We start from the raw sequence: 21095 nt of genomic DNA, 5'->3' as shown, positions 1-21095 counted from the left end.
AGAGATATCTAAAGATACAGACAGGTGAAGGCTTGCTTAGGATCCCACAGCCACCTCCTTTCTGGAACTTCCTATCTTGCTAACAAGGTAGAGAAACTGCCATGCTTTCAGCCTAAAAACCCCATTTAGATGGTATAACTTTTCTGCAGCAGCAAATGGGAATTTCTAACACAGTGACTCCAGCGCTCTGTTGGACTCATTCAGTCACTGCCATGGCTACCACCACCACCACCAAGAAAGGCTCCTAAACTTTTTTGTGAATGAACGAAAGTGCTACATTCCTGACCCTGAGAGAAGAACTAATAATTGTGTACAAAGGCAAGTCTGGGTTTGAAATTAATGACTGTGGGAGTCTGAGGTGATTTTGAGATAAAATGAATAGTTTACATTAATTTGCATTGCAATAGACAACACTGGTTAGGAATAACCGCTCTGTTGAATTTAAGAGACAAAGATCAAGTCTATTATTTTAATTCACTGCCCCAGGAGCTAGGAGAGGGGAGGGGCAGTGAGGAGTTTGAAGCTTTTAATGCTTACTGTGCAGAAATAATGATTTTTGTAAAAGCAGATTAGCTTTTAAGGATGTAGTAACATTGGTTAAGCACTTGGTATATATTTTGCCTATATTTACTTCTTTCATCATCACTGCAACCTTAGGAGATAGGTGCTAAAATTATCTCCATTTTATAGATGAGAAAACTAAGACCAGAGAGTAATTTATTCAAGGTCAAATAGCTTGAATGGCATCACCAGGACCAAATCTTGGAATTTGACTGCAGAGCCTTGTTCCTAACCACTGTCCTCTACCACCTTGCTCTCCCAAGATACCAAACCCAAGAGACCAGGAACTATTTTGACATTCATCACGAGCATATACTTTTCATCACATTGCTGTTCCAAGATTACATATGGAGCTGATTCTTGTGGTCCTTAATGCTCTAGTGTGTGAAGTAATACCTAATTTTGGTTTTGATTTGCATGAAATGTGTATCAGACCTTCCTGGGTCAGATTAAGCTAAAGTTGCTTTGACTTTCTTCATCCAAGTCACCTGAGAATCCAGCAGTTCCTTGGACTTGTGGCTCCTGGTGCACAGGTAATGAATACCCTGGGACTGTCTGACTTCCCTTGAAGCTGTGCGACAGTAGAGAAACAGACTGGCTACAGATTTGTCAGTGGAGAAGATGAAGCTAAGGACTTTAAGAAGTAATTGTCATCCCTTAGCTGTGAACTTCCCGTGTAAGTTCCATCCTCATCCTTCGTCACTAAGGATGGTAACAAGTCAACCACACTTCTAACCTAGTCTATACCTGCCATCCTTGGCAGCAAATCAGATGATGCCTAGCCTAATCAAAACTCTTACTTAGATGCTAGAAAATTAATCTCCCAAGGCACCAGGCCCATATCATTCTGCTAACAAGATGTGCTGAGTGTCTACCCCGCGTCCAGTCCTGGGCCAGGCACTGTGGGAGACATAAAAGAAATAGAAAGTGTTGGACACGGGCAAATTTGCAGCAGAAAAGAGTAGAAGCACTGAATAGCTGGGAAGCCGTTGCCGCTGTTCAGAAGGGAGATGGTGAAGGCCTGAACTAGGCAGCGCTAGCAAAAGTGAGAGAGAAGCAGCAGTTAGGGAATCAGCAAAGGAAGCATACGTCAGGCTGAGCATCACTGCCAGGCGCAAAGAACACGGGCTTGGGTCCTGATCCCCACCTCATGGCTGCATGGCCCCAAGACCTCAATCATCCTGAGCCTTGGTTTTTCACTTTTGAAATTAGGACAGTAACCCTGTCCTCACCTCCCGGGATTATTGAGAAGATCAGTGAGTTAGCATCAGCCCCTGGTCTGTCTCATTGTGGTGAGTGCTCAAAACTGTTGGTTTCCTTCCTCATCTCCCATAGCTGCACCCCACCTCCTATCTAAAGGTGAGAGGTCGCCTGTAGAGAAGAGAGAAAAGGTGAGGGCCAAGCAGTGACATCAGCTTTCTAGGTAGTACCATTAAGCAGATGGGAAAGGTTAGGAAGGGGAACTACTCTGATAGGGGAAGATAGGTTGATTTTTTAAATTTTGGTTTGACGTGATGGTGGAATAGTCAGACTGGTAGCTAGAAACCCAAAGGCTGAGAGCTGAGAATAGGCAGGCAGGAGTCCCAGGATGGGACACTGGGGTCGTTCAAGCCACACGTGACTGAATTCCTAGAAGCTGCAGCAGCTGTGGCTGAGGTGAGCAAACAAACCTGAGCCCACTGGGCTCGTTGATGACGACCCTAAAGATGAAAGCAACCTCACATCACTGACTGGACCACACAGAGCCACCTGGAGGTGACCACACCCACACCAGTCTCCTGGCTGCTTTCCTACAGCATGTCACAGTTTGGAGTTGACAAGAGCAAGGAGATTGGTGTCAGAACCCACTGTTTCTACTCTGACTGTACATCTGTGGGTCCCCTGGATTGTTAAGTCCCAAAATAGATGTATTTTATTGGACTGTGTATATCAAACGGGTTTCCTGCTGAGCTGGGGCCAAAAACAAGCAAACAAAAAAATCATTCTGTTCACATTTACTGAGTTCTTCCCAGAGGCCAAGTGCCTGGCAGGCACAAAGCACTCTGTGTGTGTAGAAGTGGCACCGAAAGAGGTCACAGGAAACAAAGAAGTGACCAGACCATCGTCCCCAGGAGCCTCTCGGCGACAAGCTGGCTGGCACGATAATTATACCACTGGTCCCAGGTGAGAGATCCCCAGCCCCCTACTTTCGTGAAGACAACCAGGCTGTCATGACTCCTGAAACCAGCTGATACCAACAGAAGGGGCAGCACAGTTAGAGTGGGAAGACCACCCTTAACTCTGGGAGCTTCAGCAAGTCAACCTCCCTAAGTTGTGTCTGACTCTTAAGGACCCCATGGACTGTAGCCCACAAGACTCCTCTGTCCATGGGATTTTCCAAGCAAGAATACTGGAGTGGGTTGCCCTGCCCTTCTCCGGGGGAATCTTCTTGACCCAAGGATCAAACCCACGTCTCTTATGTCTCTTGCATTGACAGGCCAGTTCTTAACCACTAGCACCACCTGGAAAGCCCTCCTTAAGCCTCAGTTTCTCCTTTTATATCAATTCAATAGCACAGAGCTCAGCTCTGCGGCAGGGCTTCAGTGAGCTCTCAGGAAAGCACACTGGTAGAGAACGCTATGAAGACAGTCTTCAGTGCTGAATTCCAGGCCCATTGTGTTTGCCCTGAGAGAAGCAGGTTCCTCAGGTCACCCCTCTGCCCAGAATCAGCATTAGAGAGGGCTGCTGTGAGAAAGTGGGATTTGTTTCCCATTCGTAGTGGGTTGAATGGCAGGCCCCCCAAAGGTACACTCAAAGCCTAAACCCCTCCCTCACCACCTGTGAGGTTGACCCTGTTTGGAAATAGAACCTTAGCAGTTGTGAGTGAATGGAGGATCTTCAGATAAGATCATCCTAGATTGTCAGTTCAGTTCAGCCACCCAGTTGTGTCCAATTCTGTGACCCCATGGACTGCAGCAAGCCAGGCCTCCCTGTCCACCACCAACTCCCAGAGCCTACTCAGACTCATGTCCATCGAATTGGTGATGCCATCCAGCCATCTCATCCTTTGTCGTCCCCTTCTCCTGCCTTCAATCTTTCTCATCATCAGTGTCTTTTCCAATGAGTCAGTTCTTTGCATCAGGTGGCCAAAGTATTGGAGCTTCAGCATCAGTCCTTCAATGAATATTCAGGACTGATTTCCTTTAGGATTGACTGGTTTGATCTCCATGCTGTCGAAGGGACTCTCAAGAGTCTCCTCCAACAACCACAGTTCAAAAGCATCAATTCTTCGGCACTCAGCCTTCTTGATGGCCCAGCTCTCACATCTATACATGACTACAGGAAAAACCATAGCTTTGACTAGATGGGCTTTGTCAGCAGAGTAATGTCACTGCCTTTTAATAAGCTGTCTAGATTGGTCATAGCTTTTCTCCCAAGGAGCAAACAAGGGTCTTTTATTTTCATGGCAGTCACCATCTGCAGTGATTTTGGAGCCCAAGAAAATAAAGTCTCTCACTGTTTCCATTGTTTCCACATCTATTTGCCATGAAGTGATGCTGAAGCTGAATATGAATCTCAATATGGTTATTGATGTTTCTCCCGGCAATCTTGATTCCAGCTTGTGCTTCATCCAACCTGGCAATTTGCATAATGTACTCTGCATATAAATTAAATAAGCAGGATGACAATATACAACCTTGACGAACTCCTTTCCCAATTGGGAACCAGTCCATTGCGCCATGTCCGGTTCTAACTTGCTTCTTGACCTGCATACAGATTTCTCAGGAGGCAGGTAAGGTGTCTGGTATTCTCAACTCTTTAAGAATTTTCCACAGTTTGTCATGATTCACATGACAAATTTAGGGTGGGCCCTAAATCCAGGGACTGTCCTAATAAGAGAAAGGAGAAGGAGAATCAAGACACAGAGGGGAAGGTCATGTGAGGACAGAGGCAGGGACTGGAGCAATTGCTGTACAAACCAAGGAGCCCCAAGGGTTGCCCGCAGCCTGGAGCAGCCAGGAGAGAAGCATGGAGCCGATTCTCCTACCACAGACCTTCCAGGAGGAGTCAACCCGGCTGATAACCGAATTCAGACTCCTGTCCTCCAGAGCAGTGCAAGAACAGGTGTCGTTTTCAATCACATGTATTAATGTGTTACAGCTGCCCTAGGAGATTAATACACCATTCAAGTGGACAGGCCTTGGCAGGTGAGGCCTTGCCAGGGTGCTGCTTCACCTCAGCTGCCCACCCCAGCCTATCTGTCCCCAAGGGTCACAGTTCCCCCTCGGCTGCCAATGGTCCCTTTAGCACCTCTTGTTCACAGTAGCTGAGTAGCATCATCATGTTTTGATGTCACTCCCCTTCTCAGAAGCTACACCGACTTCCAGTCGATTCCAAATCACATTTAAACACATTCTCACAGGCCGTGAAGTTTTATTCTCAGGGGAAAGGCCTGGACAGTCTCATTGCCCAGGACCAGCAACTTAATCTTCCTTGGCAATAACACAGCAATTTTGTGACAGTTGATGAAGCAAACCACAGCACCAAGGGTCTGTCTCTGGCTTGCTGCACCAAGCGGCGGTTCTCAAGCTTTGGGCACAGAGAATCACGAGGAAGGCTTGAGGAGTCATGGACCCCCTTCCCTTCACTGTCCCTTCACACAAATTTCTGATTCAGTATGTCTGGGCGGGGCCGGAGAGCACGCAGGTCTAACAAACACCCAGGTGATACCTATGATCCCTGACCTGAGTACTCGTGAAAACAGCAGGAGCTCAAAGCTCTGCTTCTCAAACTGCTGCACCTTAGGATTACCTCTGTGTGTGTGTATGTGCTTAATTGCTCAGTCGTGTCTGATTCTGCAACCCCATGGACTGTGGCCCGCCAGGCTTCTCCATGAAATTTTCCAGGCCAGAATACTGGAGTGGGTTGCCATTTCCTATCCTGGGCATCTTCTCAACCCTGGGATCAAACTCACATCTCCTGCAATTCGATTACCTGGGGGCTGTCTAAAAGCCCCATGCCAAGGCTGCAACCCAGACAAATTAAATCTCTGAGTGTAGGACCTGAGCATCAGTAGTTCTGAAAGCTCCTCAGGCAATTTTCATACACAATTACATTGAAAACCAGTGGCTTAGAGCCACTCCCTCCCTAGGCAGAAGAGAAGACAGGAGGTTGGGAGAGGCCCTCTCCCTTGCAGCTGGGCCTGGTGCCCCACTCTGGGAGGGTGTGAAGAAGGAGGCAGAAACCAGGTCCCTAGGGAAGCATGACCTCACTGTGGCCACAGCCCAGGAGCTCCAGCCGGCATCCAACCAGAGAGGGAGGCAGTGGCTGGGATCCCGAGCCCTATTTTTGGCAACTTGCTTTATAAGTTTGATCAAGTTGCTTAACTGCTCTTGGCTCTCCTTTCCTTATCTATAAATGAGGGTAATAAAAATACCTATCTCAAAGTGAAACTATAAATGATTAAAGGAGAAAATCTCTTTGAAGTACCCATCTCGGGTGCTATACAGGACAGACACTCCCGTGGCTTCCTCCTCACACTCACCTGAACTGGGTGGAGGGATAGGCCAGGCCGCTTGTCCCTTTGCTCCACTTTCACTCCTAGAGGTCAGGACCTGACATCTTGGTCACACTATCTTTAGCATTAAAGGGGGTCTTTAGGACTCCCTCTGTTTTGTTTTTCATTCTTCCAGGAATTTTTTTTAATATACATACCTACCCACCCCCCTCTTTCCAAGTGGCAATATACTTTCGTCCACTTGCTTTTGTTCACTTAACTGTATGTGCTGAGGGCTTCCCAGGTGGCGCTTGTGATGAACCCACCTACCAATGCAGGAGACCCGAGTTCGATCCCTGGGTTGGGAAGATCCCCTGGAGAAAGGCATGGCAACCCACTCCAGTATTCTTGCCTGGAGAATTCCACAGACAGAGGAGCCTGGTGGGCTACAGTCCGTGCGGTTGCAAAGAGTCGGACGTGACTGAACAGCTAACACTTCCACACTTTTTCACTGGAGTCAAAAACTTAGAAAGGCAGAAGCCACTCCACACACTATGAACATTTACTTTTCTCTATAAAACAAAGCAGCCCCTCCCCAAGCCTCCTTTTGAAGGTGTTATAATCATTTAACAACTCTTATGGTTTGGCTCCAGTGTTCTTGTCTGGAGAATCCCAGGGACGGGGGAGCCTGGTGGGCTGCCGTCTGTGGGGTCGCACAGAGTCGGACACGACTGAAGCGACTTAGCAGCAGCAGCAGCAGGGTTTGGCTTGTGCACTGCCCCCCCCCCAAATTTATATGTTGAAGTCCTAAACCCCAGTACCTTAGAATGTGACCGATTTGGAAACTGGGACTTGAAAGAGGTAGTTAAGTTAAAATGAGGTCTTTAGGGTGGGCCCTGATCCAGCAATGACTGGTGTCATAAGAAGAGGACACAGGAGGAGGGAAGGGACATGAAGGCATAGGGAAAAGGTGGCCGTCTGCGAGCCAAGAAGAGACGCCTCAGAGGAAACCAAGCCTGCCAGCACCTCGATCTTCGACTTCTAGCCTCCAATACAGTGAGAAAATAAATTTCTTTTGGTTAAGCCACCCAGTCTCTGGTGCTTTGTTACAGTAACCCTAACAAACTAACACAGAAAGGAAGGTCTGGTCAGAAAACAACATGCTGTGGTCGGAGACTAACTTGTTTCTCTCTAGGAATTTGCTCCCAGTTGCTCGTGTTTCTTGTGACATACGTTTCTCCAGCTGCCTTACTTCCTGATGCTTCTGCCAAGCCAGAACCTACCTGGCATCTTTCCCTGTGAGGGGAGGTCTCTCAGGAGAGAGCTTCCTGCGTCTTGCACAGTTCAGAAGGCTCTGCAGTGGTGGATTGGCTGCAGCTTTAAATGGTGACAGAGCCACCAGCCTCCACGGAAAGACCACCCGAGCACCTGAGAGCTTTGACCCCACTGGGCACTCAGTGAGATTTGTGACTCACTTTTCTAACCCGCCCTCTCGGGGAGCTGTGGCAATCTCACCCTAAGTGTATTCCTGCCCCTCTACCCCTACCCTGCCATTTTCATGGGAGGTAAATGTGGCGTGCAAAACACGTTTTTAATGACTGAGATCTGCATTTAAGTATTTTCCATCTTTGCTGGGTCATTAAACCTTCAAACCCCTCGATATTTTAATGATTTTTTATAGTCCAGTGATGTGTAGGTTTGTTCAAGTTTTCATTCTCTCCACACTCCCCTGCCGATAAGATGCCGCAGCAAGAGGGGGTCATTGAACACACGTGCTGATCTGCATGAATTCTTTCCTGGCAGCCTGTCCCCTGTGCTGGCAGTGATTACTGCAGAGCACAGCACACCCAGGCTCAGGTTCTAAAGACGGAAGGATGGTCCAAATGACCCTTGGGAAGCAATGAGCAGTGCCACATTAGAGACCATTCCTCACTAAGGTGTTGGGACAGAACATTGTCTCTTCAGTGGAGCCCCGGGAGAAGGGTTGGCCTGTGTCTAGGACTGTGCTAGAGCATCACCAAATCTGGCCAGTTCTTACACAATGAGAAGGAGGCAGGAACCAAGACCCACATGGAACAGCAGATTCATATCCCTTCACTGAGTGGAGTAGCAGGCAGAATTGCCTACAGTGTACAAACAACTCTCTCTCTGTTAATTTTACTTTTGCTGAACATGTGGCAATTTACAGGATGGCTGGATACAGTATGGAGCACGGAGAGCACCAGACTGGGGTTGCAAAGTCAGTTCAGCCACAAGCATTTTGCAGAATGCTAAGGCAAAGGGATTTAGGCCACACAGATTTTTTTTTCCCCACACAGACTTTTTAAAAAATTGTTTTCATTTAGTCCAGGACTTGGGAGAGGGCTCCAGGGTGGTTAAAAAGCTGTCCAGTGGCTACAGAGAGACACTCAGGCAGAAACCCTGATACCAGGGGGATGCAGAGGGGCTCCTTAAAGGCCACTGGGCTCCAGAGGCTCCTAGTCATGCTTGAGGGCAAGCCTTTCGAAGAAGTCCTCACCCAGCCCCACCTGAGGATCAGCCAGCCTGGGAGGTTAGTCAGGCGGCTGCCCATCTGCTTGATGAGTTTCACCTGCTCATCTAGGCAGTGGCTCTCCAGGAAGTCAGAGCTGGGAGTCTGCACAGTCAGGACCAGGACATGCAGACCCAAAAGGCCTGGTTCAGGTTCTTCTCTACGAGCTTGATGGCTTCCATAGCGCCCAGGGTTTTACCCCACTCGTCTTGGAAACAGCTTCTGCACATCCTGGAAGACAGTGCAGCCACTGTGCTGGTTTTGCATCTTTAGGAGATGCTCAGGGACCTCGCACTTCTCCTTGGCCAGTTTGCAGAAAAAGTGGCCCAGGCCCTCAAGAATCACATCACCGCAGTTGAAACAGACACCCAGGAAAAGGTAGGTGTGGGAATCCCACAGATGCATGTTGATTCGGTGGTTGACTACAGCCTCCACCTTTGTGGAATAATTCTGTCGAATCTGAGAGCTCATGGTTGAGTGGAAATAAGAGCTAAGCTCAAAAAAAGGTGTTGGCTGCTCCAGAGGCAGAGGATGTCTGAGTGATTGCTGAGTGATTGGTTCTAAAGCTTGCACTGACTGAAAAAGAAGTTAGAGGGAGGCTGGAGATTGGGAGAAATGGTTTCCCAAGCTCTGTTCCGTCCGAACACTTTTGAAGCAAACCACAGCAAACTGCAGGGCACACTGCTGGCCACAGACACTTCCAGAAAATAGAAATCCTTACTTAGGTTACTTTCTCTGAGGTTCAGTTTCCTCACCTATAAGATGCATGCCTTTGGGTGGGATGATCCCAAGGTTCGCTTCTGGAGTCCCTGGCATAAGTGAGTTCAAGCTCAGGGCTCTTGGCCAAGAGAGATCAACCATGGTGGTGGTCGTGTTCTGTCACTTAGTCATGTCTCTTTGCGACCCCATGGACTGCAGCACACCAGGCTCCCCTGTCCTTCACTATCTCCCGGAGTTTGTCCAAACTCATGCCCATCGAGTCAGTGATGCCATCCAACCATCTCATCCTCTGTCATCCCCTTCTCCTCCTGCCTTCAATCTTTCCCAGCATCAGGGTCTTTTCCAATGAGTCAGCTCCTCGCATCAGGTGGCCAAAGTACTGGAGCTTCATCTTCAGCATCAGTCCTTCCAATGAATATTCAGGACTGATTTCTTTAGAATTGACTGGTTTGTTCTCCTTGCTGTCCAAGGGTCCCTCAAGAATCTTCTCCAGCACCACAGTTCAAAAGCATCAATTCTTTGGTGCTCAGCCTTCTTTATGGTCCAACTCTCACATCTGTACATGACTACTGGAAAAACCATAGCTTTGACTATGTAAACCTTTGTTCACAAAGTGATGTCTCTGCTTTTTAATACATTATCTAGGTTTGTCATTATTTCCTTCCAAAGAGCAAGCATCTTTTCATTTCATGACTGCAGCCACCACCCCGGTGGCCTAGAAAAGCAGCAGCAGCCCCATGTTCTGCCTGGGAATGTCATAAAACCGAATTTGTAAAAGAAGTGAGATGAGAAATAGGCTCCATAAGGGAAAGCCTGGTAGTTCACACTGCTTGTCTCCAGGGTCTCTTCAGCTCAGTAAACCTGAATTTAGCACCTGGTAAAGACAAAACAGGTGCTCTGGGTTAGAAAGGTAAAGACAGATAAACTGTCCCTGCCATTGTGGGTCTCCCAATCTTGGTATAATGTTGAGCGTTTTATCACAAGTGAGAAAGCTGAGCATGTGGGTAGGGGGTGTTGAAATTCTTCCATAAAAAGTGTTGTGTATCACAGTACATTTTGGCCTTTAATTTCTAGACTCGTGTCTTCAGAGCCGTGGTAATCATTTATGCTGTTCGCCAAATATTTCCAGGTCTCCTACTGAGCATATAGGTGGGTCATATTTTCCTGAGTCACAAAAGTTAAGTGTGGCCATGTGACTTGTTTTATCAATGAAACGTCAATAGTGAGATACATTTCACTTCCAGGCAAAAGCCTTAAGCACCATCACATGGACCCCCAGGGTTCTTTTCCTCTGCCGTGGAAGCAGACAGCCGGTGCTCACTAGACTGTGCCTCTCAGTGAGGTGGGGAGAGACCTGACTGATCCATGATGGGCACATAGTAGGATCAAGAAGCAAATTTTTGTTATTTTAAGCCATACAGATTAAAAAAAGAAAACTTTTAATATCAAACATATGAAAGCAGAGATGATAGTATTGTCGAACCTGCTATACCCATTACTTTAGATTCAACAATTATCAAGATATAAAGGACATTGGGACTTGTTGGCTACTACTACAGTTGTTTTAGTCGCTAAGTTGTGTCAGACTCTTCTGAGACTCCATGGACTGTAGCCCGCCAGATTCTTTACTGTCTGAGCCACCAGGGAAGCTTGATATGTATATATTCAAACACAACCCATGGGTACACTGTAGTGCTTTCCGTTCTGTCCCGCTGGTCTCTCTGTCACCAAGCCAGTGCCATGCTATACTACTATGGATGTGCAGCGTATTTGATTGAGCAAGTCCTCTTCTTTACCCGTCTTTTTGAAAGTTGTTTATTTATTATTCCTCAAAAAGAAGTCCAACTGGAATTTTGAGTGAGATTGAGCTGAATTTATAGATTAATCATGAATTCAATTAGGTCTTTACAGACTCATCCAAGATAAGTCATCCTCTATTAGGCCATACAGTCCAAAAGCATGGAACATGCTCTTTTTATTTAGATCATTTTCTGTTTCCTTTATTAGAATTAAAAAAACACTTTTGTGTAGAAGTTTTGTGTATTCGTGGTTAACCCCTATGTATTTTATAATTCCTGTTGCTGTGGTGAATGGTATCTTTTCAGTAATATTTCCTAGCAGCTACTGTGGGCGGGGAGAGATGCTGTTAATTTGTGCAGGGTGATTTGTGCCTGGTAAACTTACTGAAACTTGTCAGTTCTCATTCGTTTCAACCTTTCTTTTTTCTAAGTTGACGTTCAATTTTTCCATTGCTACAGTAAAGAAGCACCCACCCTATTTAATCTCTGTGGTAGGTGGGTGGTGAGGGTTGAGGGTGTGACTCAGTGGAAGGAGTGGAAAATGCTTCCTCCTCCAGGCAGGGGCCAGGCCTCTGTGATGCGAACATTCAGGGTCTCCATGGCTTCAGAGACTTGTAGTCAGGCCACTGACCACTGTGATGGGAGAAAGAGTGGCTTAACATTCTCTGGTAACAGGAAAGGGGAAGGGCGGGGATGCTATCAGTAAGAGAGAGGGAATGATTTGGAGAGGAGGAGGAAGAAGACAGAGAAAAGGGAAAGACTTTTGAAGGGGATATTGATGGGGTGAGGGGTTGGTCTGGAGAAGTATCAGGGACAGTAGACAGTAAGAGAAGCTTCAGGTCCAGAAGAGCGGGAGGACACAGCCCCGCTATCCAGCTGGGCCACCCAGAGAAAACCCTAGGGTCCTTTGGTCACCCGACATGGGGATGGCGGAGGAGCTGGAGCACCTGGGAGACAAGTGTGAGCACCCGGGCCCCTCCCAGTGCAGCCCATGCAGCCCTGGTCACCTGCGCTGCTGTGACCCTAACTCCCAAGGCCTCAGGGCTTGGGAACCCCCAAGTCTGAACCTCCCGCATCCCCAGAACTTCCAGGAGTCAGAGCTAGATCCACAAGGCTCACTGAGCTGGGGGTTCCCACACTTGGTCCTGAGCAGAAGTTTATTGAGGGAGGGTCAGGAGGTGAGAATGTTTTGACCATGCATGGTGTGCCTGTTTGATGAGTAACTGTGGCTGACTATGAAGATTGCTTTGGTTTGGAAACTTCTCTGCGCAACTGTGGGGTGGGGAAGTGGGTTTGCCCAACATTTGATGGGATTGCTGGGGTCAGGATGGGCAGGCCTTGTTCACAGCCGTGATTGGTGACCCTGATTTCAGTGGCTGGTGGAGTGGCTGAAACATGGGGAGGTGAGGAGGGTACCCCTCCAGCCCGTCCTTCCAGGGCTTCTCCAGGAGGGGCTGATGGACAGGCAAGTGCTGCTGGTCTTAGCTGAACTCTGCTCCCTTTTGCTCCCTTGCTGACTTTGATGATGCCTGTACCCCAGGCGTCCACACCCCTGAACTAAAGGAACCACTCCTAGGAGAACTTGGTTTTTTCACACAGAGGCTGGGTTGAGCAAGAGGCATTCAGGCCCATGTGATCATGCAGAGAAGCAGACAGACGCTGTTAGATCCGCGCATATGCCTGATCCCTTGGGTCTCAGAGGGAGATGGAGGGCCCCCCACCCCCCAGAAGGGACTGGCACTGCTTGTAAGCCAGCCATGAAGATGCCAGACTTTCCGTGGAAGTTTATAACCCTGAAACAGAGCAGGCTACTTTGGAGCAAAGAAACCAGAAAGGGGGTCAATGCAATAAGAAAGAGAAAGCTGGGCCAGAAACGCAAATGCCCAGAGTCTGTCAAGGTGCTTTTAAGAGTGGGGACAGCCAGGCTGGACCCAGGGTATCCCCTGCCTGTGGGTGGGTGAGGCCCTGTTTCTGGGTGTGCCCCTCATTTCCTGTCTCTACATGTTGACTGACTGTCTGTGACTCAGCTTTATAAATAGGACATCTGCAGTGAAGGTAGTAGGAAATTCCCGGAGTCTTCTGCCTGGACTGATCTTAGGTGTGCAGTTTATTCGAGTGGAACCCCCGCCCCGCTCCCTCAGCCTGCACCCGCCCCTGCCCCCTGACCACAGCAACCCGGGGCCTCTGATTGGAGGCCCATCTCTCCTGCTGTGTGACTGGAAACCTCTCCAGGGTGGTCCAAGAGGCACCATGGTTGGGGCCATCCACCTCTGACCTTGTCCAGATATTCCTGGGGAGAACAGTGGACCCTCACCTCCTGCTCCCTCATGCCCTACTGTAAGTTATCCCATGGACCCTCAATCCCAGGAGGAAGGTGTATTATTATTATTCTTTGGTAGATGGAGAATCCGGACTCAAAACCCATGTCTGACTCATTCTGGATCTTAAGGATTAGCCACAGACTTAAGTTCTCCTGAAAGAAGAATAAGAGTGAGAAAGGATTGGAGTGAGGAAAGGGGCCCTCTGTTTCCTGGAGAGAGAGAGAGAGCAGAGGCTGCCTGTACCTTGGGCCTTCAGTTATCTTTCCCTTTCCTTCCTTCTCACAGTGACACATTTTTAGGCCGGTGGCTGTTTCCCGAAAGCCAGACTTGAGGTTTGGGTGACTCAGTGGTCCCTGCTGAGACTAGGTTTGAAGGAGAGGCTGAAACCATTACCTATAGAGAGCAGGAGGCCCTGCAGGTGGGGGGGCCCTGCAGGTTTAGGACTGAAATGCTGTCCACATATTTGCCCAGCAACTCCCAGGATGCGTTGGAACAGGTAGCTGAAGCAGCCTCTGAGGAGTCATTGATGGCTGAGGCATTAAACGGAAACACTGATGCAATGCCTTTTAATGGCTCCAGCCTCTGCTCCTTCACAACCAGCCAGGGTCTTTATCACCAGTCTGTGGTGAACTACCCTCTGTGGTTGAGAAGAATTCTCCCACCCTCTTCTGTATTTCATAATGCTAATATTTTTATGGCATATTCCTTGATTTGGATTGGTTTTTCCTCATGATTAGAATCAAGCTATTTTTTTAAAAAAGCAAGGAAGCTGTGGGTTTTGTTCTTCTCAGAGTGTTACATTAAGTGTTACATTAAGGACACACTTTGAACTGTGGTGTTGGAGAAGACTCTTGAGAGTCCCTTGGACTGCAAGGAGATCCAACCAGTCCATTCTGAAGGAGATCAGTCCTGAATATTCATTGGAAGGAAGGACTGAGGATGAGATGGTTAGATGGCATCACCGACTCGGTGGACATGAGTTTGAGTAAGCTCTGGGAGTTGGTGATGGACAGGGAAGCCTGGCGTGCTGCCGTCCATGTGGTCGCAAAGAGTTGGACACAACAGAGTGACTGAACTGAACACGATGTCAAGTTGTCCCATTATTGGTTGTGTCATTTGATCCTCTTGTAAAGATGGTATCAGCCAGATTCTTTATTATAAAGCTACCATTTTCCTTCTATTCCTGGGAATGACTAAATAAATACACATCTTAATGGGGGTTTCCCGATCCCCAGTTCCTCCTATAGGTCAGTGCAAAGAGGGCCGAGTGGTTCCTGAGCCTGCAGTGGGTTACATTACAGGGGAGGATCTCTGAGGTTAGGGAACCCAAGTATTTTATGATGGTCCGTAGGTCCTGACTTCTTCTGAAGAAGGAAATCTTATTCTATTATACTGGACACTCAACACTCCTGTATTTTGTTCCACAGGGAGACACTGTCTCTCTCTAAGACTATTTGCTATACAAACATCCTTGCAAAGAGAGTCCAGAAGGAAGGCAGCCGGTGCCTCTGCTTATGGGACACCCACAAATGTGAGAAACCCAGAGGAGTGGTCTCCTGACACCTGTGAAAATTATCTTTCTATGTAATCATGTTTTTCCCATGCTGTGGCTGATTGTTCCCCAATATCCAGTCTCTGCATCTTCAGTCCTGGAACCTCACTTCCTACAATGGCTGAGCACATGGCTTTTCAGAATGATGTCTGTATTTCCCATCTTCTCATGTAGCCAGGTGTGGCCGAGTGACTAAGTTTTGAGCAACAGGCTTTAAGTGTAGAGTGTAACTTCTGGAAAGCGCTCTTCAATGGAAGGAATGTGCTGTGTCCTTCTCTTTATGCCTTCCTCTTCCATGGCGTCTCCTAACTCTCTCCTCTGCCTTTTTTTTTTTTTTCTTCACAGCACATAAAACCATTGACATACTGTTTATTTTGCTTATTTTGTACATTGTCTGCCTCTTCTATAATGTTATTTCCGTGAGCAGTACTGGGCCATCACAATCTACTTGTTTCAATTGTTAAATAGACTGAAATATTTCTGTACCTAATGGTGACTAGCCACTGCCCCAAGTTCCCACGTACCCTCGCCCAACCACTCCACGGCACCTCCCAGATACCTGACAGCCTTAGTTTGTTCAGGCTGACGTCACAAAACCCCATAAACTGGGTGGTCTAAGAACAGAAATTAACTTTCTCACAGCTCTGGAGCACTGAGAAGTCCAATATCATAGTGCTGGCCATGTCAGTGCTTGGAGAGGGACTCTGGAAAGGGCACTCTTCCTGACTTGCAGAAAGCTGCCTTCTTATACACACACACACACACACACACACACATCATAGAGAGAGGAACTGAGGGAGTGAAAGAGGAAGAGGGAGGGAATCCTCCAGTGTCTTTCCCCACCCTCAACCCCAACCCCAACCAGGGACTGAACCAGGGCTATGGCAGTGGAAAGACTGAGTCCTAACCACTGGACCACCAGGGAATTTCCTCCAGTGTCTTTTCTTATAAGAGCACTAATTTCATCAGACCAAGGCCCCACCTTCATGTCCTAGCCCATGCCTGCTAAGTCGCTTTAGTCATGTCCAACTCTTTGTGACCCTGTGGACTGTAGCCCACCAGGTTCCTCTGTCCATGGGGATTCTCCAGGCCAGAATACAGGAGTGGGTTGCCCTCCTCCAAGGGATCTTCCTGACCCAGGAATCGAACCCAGGGATGGAACCTGCATCTTATATCTCCTGCACTGGCAGGCGTGTTCTTTACCACTAGTGCCACCTGGGAAGCCCCGCTCATGTCCTCATCTAAGCCTAATTACCTCCCAAAGGTCCTATCTCCAAATACCATCACATAATAAGTTAGGGCCTCAACATATAAATTTTAGAGAAACAGACATTTGGTTCATAACACCAAATAAGCAGTCATCAACTCATGCAGTAGGGGGCTTCCACGTCCTGCTTATGCACTAGGGCCAGTGACTTCCTGGTTAATCAGCACCCAGGCTACACCCTGACGTGCTCCAAAAGGACCTCCTGCTTGATGCATGCTAGATTCTAGGACAAGTCCAAGCCTTTCCATTGTCCATACTAAACTCAAGAGGAGCTGAGGTCATATTTTTAATAAATAAAAATTGGGGGAAATATCGAGCAGCAATGTTCTGCTATTTTTAAAACAAAGGACTTCTTAGTACATTTTCTCAAGTCCTTCCTGTTCTCTTCCCAGGTGAAGAGAGGGTGACTGAACAGAAACAGAGAAGGGGAATCACTCTTTTTTTCCCTTGAGATAAGTGATTGCCAGAACCTTCCTTATGTCCATATGAGGAGTCAGAGAATTCAGAAGAGGCAATGGCAAGTAAGAGGCTGGGGAGGGAAATCAGGTCCACCAGTCAGCTCAGAGCCATGAACATCTTCCCACTTACCTTGCCTCCCTGGAGTCCCCTCTGTGCGAATGAATGATTTAAAGGCATGCATGGATTACACTAAGAAATGTGTAAGCTCTGTGTCTCAAGCAGTTTCTTCAAGTGTGATGTGAAGACAGCGGAGGACAACAGGTGTGATCTCCTCTGGACAGGAGGAGCAGGGCAGGATGAGCTGAGGAGGTGACTGTGAGCTGAGACCTGAAGGATGAGAAAGAACCACGCATGGAAAGCGCAGTCTGGGTGGCAGCCCAGAGAATCTCAGAGGCCGAGCTGACTATGTAATCTGCTAAACCTAGTACAGACAAAAATGCAGGCCCCCAGCCAGGGGTAAGGCAGTCTCCCCTCCCCTGCCCAAGGACGTGATGGATACCTGGATCCAGTGATTTCAAGAGCTGTGGGGCTGCCAGCCTGGGCGGAAATGACGTCACATCAGGTGTCTGTCTCCAACCCTCCTACAGCTCTGCCCAGAATGAAGGGCAACAGCAGAATGTGGGCCTGCCAGTGTGCCTGATCACAGCTCCTGGCAGAGGGAGGCCGTGGCCACAGGGAGGAAGGGGAAGGTGGGTGGGACAGGGGTCCAGGGAGCAGGGAGGCAGTAGGACCAGAGGACTGTCGAGGCTCTAGGTCTAGTGCAGTGCTGTGCTCCATTGTCCTGTCTAACTTCACTTGGAAAACAAATTCTAAGACAATTACTGGGACTTCCCTTGTAGCCTAGTGATTAGGGTTCCGAGCTTTCACTGTCACAGCCCAGGTTCAATCCCTGATCAAGGAACTGAGATCCCACAAGCTTTACAACATGGCCCCTGCAAAAAGGATAATTACTAAGAACTGCAAGGTGGTAATCACAGAGCGTTAGACCCCAAGCAGAGTCACCCTTTCAGAGGGCAGGACCCTGCATGGCTGCACTGGTCACAGACCCATGAAGCCAGCCCAGCTAGCAGCAGCTGGCATGACTGACCTCAGTGAGCAGGGGCAAGCAGACGAGGGGCAGGGGCCACAGCATATCAGGGCCTGTGAGTCACTGTAAAGATTGTGAAATCTGGCCTTTGACCAGTGAGAACCCACCAAAGGGTTCCAAGCAGATGAGTGACATTTTAAGGTCAGTCTGGTTGGGGAGTAAAGAGTGGCAGTGTGGCTGACCTTGAGACAAGGTCTCTTGGGGCAAGAGACAATGGGGACTGAATGCTGGCAGAGGCCATAGAAACAGAGAGAAGTGGACAGACGCGAGACATTTTTAAGACAGAGTCAAAGAAACAGGAGACAAAGTGATCAAGGAAACAGGAGTCCAGAGTGGGAAGATTTGAGCAGGCAGCCATTGAAGCCACAGAGAAGGAAGACACACACCGCGGGGAGAGGCAAAACTGCACAAGCCTGTGTCGGGTCCACCCTAGACCTGCCCCAATCCTGTGTCCCCAGAATCTCAGTTTTGTGGACATTACTTGTTAGTTGCCTTGTTCTTGTATCTGGCTGAACCAGGTAGAATGAGCTGAGCTCCTCTCAGTCCTCCTAGCAAGACGGACACCTCCTGCCCAATCTTTCCCAGGAGACGCTAGCCCAGAGGCCTCGGCTTGTCAGCTGGTGGGACACCTTGCCCGAGGAAGCCAGCAGAGGCTGCTGAGGGCACCTGTCCTTCCCTCACACACCCAGCATGATGGCTCTGCCTCTTAAAACCCACGTACAAGAATGGGAACAAGTCGGGCCCACAGGAGGGCTCAAAATGAACAGGAAAGAGAACAATGGTTCTATCTGTGACATCAACCTGAGCCTTGGTTATCTCCAGTGTGAAGAGTGGCCTTCCCGCCTGCTGGTCCCTGCCCCTTCTCTGTGGTTCTTAACAACCGCGAGGAGGCTGGGTCCAGCTGTTCTCCCAAGCAGAGGGCTGTGGTGGGGGTTGTACTTTCACTCAAATATCAGTGACAAAGAAACCTCAAGGTCTCCTTTTTGAAAACTCATTAGAAATTTCCAACAGGGGAAGAGGCACCAAGGAGAAGCGGGGACGGGAAGACAGGAGGGGTAGGGAGGAGGGGATCGCCTAGTGAGAGCTGACAGCCATAAGAAGGACTAAGTGAGTTCTTGCAGGCTTCGCTGGTGCGGTCACAGTCCTCGCCTGACCTAACCATCTGTCCCTTTATAATCGTTATTAAAAGCCATCATTTTGTCCCTTTCTGGTGGCAAGTTTAGTGGAAAGAAATTCAACTAAAAGTAATGTCTTAAACCTATTAATTTGGAGTAGCCAAAAAGAAAAGGAGCCCACCAAAGATAAAAAACGCCTGCCTTTATTTCCTGTTAATTAGGCCAAAGGGATCTCTCCCTTTTGAATTTCTGAGCTTTTCTCCTTGCACGGAGTGCTGTCTGGCCCCAAGGCTGCTCTCAGAGCACTCAGGACAGTCATTTAGCTGAGGAAAAACAGCAAGGTGGGGTCCAACTTTTCTCAGCATGTCTGTAAGAAATGAATAAGAATTCTCAGGAAAAATAAGTTTGGGAAAGCATTGGGTTCAAAGAAATAAAGTGGGTTTCTTGATCTAAGAAAGAAATGTGTTTAAGAACCTTAAATGTATGAGCAGTGTGGCTCACCAAGAAAGGTTTGGAAGATGCTATTGATTTCCCAGTTAATACTCATCCTGGCCCCCACTTTTCTGCTCAGATAACCCGGAATGTTTTGGTTAAATACCTGTTTACTTTGTGGGCTCCTCCCCAGTCCTGAGAGGAAGACCGGTTGGTTTGAACCATTCCCGGAGGGGCGGTGTTTGCCTTATTAAGCAGGAGCTTGGAGTACAGCTCTGCCCACAGGCAAATGAGGCTTTTGGACTCCCAGGAAGTTGTTCCTCTCAAAGCGAAATGCAAGACAGTACTTGTCTCTTCTGTCTTTTGACACTAGCACAGGAAGACGTGAGCTTGGAACTGCTGCAGTCAGACTGGGATCTTGAGGGAAGGCCTGGACCACCCAGAGGCACGGTTCTCCATCCCTGGTGTTATTCAGTTGTTGCTTTAACTCTCTGGGTTTTTTCTTCGTTGTTCATGAATGTTCTGTGTCTTTCAGCTCACAGCATCCTGAAACCAAAGGGGACACAGCATGTAGACATTCTCAAATGCTTTTGACTACAGATGGTCCCTCCAACTGGTGTTTACTGAGAATGCTATGGGCAAGGCCCCGGGGTGAGGGGCGGGCCATTGGGGGAGTCAGTAACTCCAGTTCTGCTTTGAGTTCTGAGAAATGCATGAGCTCCCAGGCCTCATTTTCAACTCTGTGAGACTATACAAGTCTAGTATCTAAGATGCTGCCAGACACAGAGTAGGTGTGTCATAAATCGTCGGTGTTAATAAAGTGGGGGCAGGGGAGGAGAAGTCCAGTTTCAAATCTCATTTCTGCCTAAGAGCTCTAACTATTCCAAAAGTGAAGCCTGTGTTCTCTGGCCCCTACCAGCTTATAGAACCATCTAGCCCTACATGCAAGCAGACAAAAGATAAAATAGGTACTGTAGATGTCCAAGGTGAGCACCCTGGCTCTAGGGCCTGCAGTCCCTCATTCTTGCACTAAAGCAAGCCCAGCTTCTGCTGGGAGGCTCCCTGGAGGCAGCGTCCTTCCTTAATGCAGACTAATGGCTCTGGGACACTCCTCAGTGAGAACTTCTATGTGTACCAATTGCCTGACCTGTCCCAGATGGTCAATCTCCAGTCTAGACACTCATGATGATGCCAAGTGATTTAGCTCCCTCTTGTCCAGGGCTCCAGCTGAGACTCAGAGCTGCAAGGGGCAGATAGCTGACCCGGGCTTTGCTCCCCTCTCTCTCTCCATCCCTCTGGCCCATTGTGACATTCGATTTGTATGTATGTGTTACACCTCTAGAAGAAGAGTCCCAGGGTTTTCCTGCCTGTGTGTTTTTATCTGTGATGCCAGCTGAGGTCATCACCACTACAGTGAACCCAAAAGGCTGGGGCAGATGGTCCTGCTGTTACCAAATGCACATGCGTGTGACTGACGCAGAGCAAGTCCAAACAAACAGCCGGAGTTTGGAGCAGAGAAAGGTTTACTGCAGGGCAAAGCAAGGAGAACAGGTGGCTTGTGCTCAATGATGCTGACCTCCCTGATGGTTTCAGGGAGAGGATTTTAGAGGTAAAATGTGGGGGGAAGGATGCAGGGTATGAGACTGTCCTCTGATTGGTTGATGGTGAGGTAACAGGGTGATGTGCCAGGACTCTTGTGCTTCAGCCTGAAGTTACCATCCTCCACTTGGGAGGGGGCCTTAGTTCCTGCAGAAGAACTCAGAGATATGTTGCTGT

At 48.4% G+C, this 21095-nt stretch overlaps 1 long non-coding RNA gene and 1 pseudogene across 1 annotated transcript; both read right to left on the bottom strand.

Annotated features, from left to right (window-relative positions):
- Positions 1-8514: 8514 nt before the first annotated feature.
- LOC109564539 (ferritin light chain pseudogene) lies at positions 8515-10558 on the bottom strand (annotated as a pseudogene).
- Positions 10559-18585: 8027 nt separating this feature from the next.
- Positions 18586-20623, bottom strand: LOC139185116 (uncharacterized). Its single transcript, XR_011568652.1, has 3 exons — positions 20467-20623; positions 19486-19865; positions 18586-19254 (listed from the first exon to the last, which is right to left on the bottom strand). It is a non-coding gene; the product is annotated as an uncharacterized lncRNA (long non-coding RNA).
- Between the last annotated feature and the right edge of the window lie 472 nt (positions 20624-21095).

This window comes from Bos indicus, chromosome 10 (assembly GCF_029378745.1).
Source record: "Bos indicus isolate NIAB-ARS_2022 breed Sahiwal x Tharparkar chromosome 10, NIAB-ARS_B.indTharparkar_mat_pri_1.0, whole genome shotgun sequence".
In the NCBI taxonomy this organism is placed as follows: Eukaryota; Metazoa; Chordata; class Mammalia; order Artiodactyla; family Bovidae; genus Bos; species Bos indicus.
The sequence above is the reverse complement of the archived record's forward strand: the minus strand, read 5'-3'. Positions and strand labels throughout refer to the sequence as shown.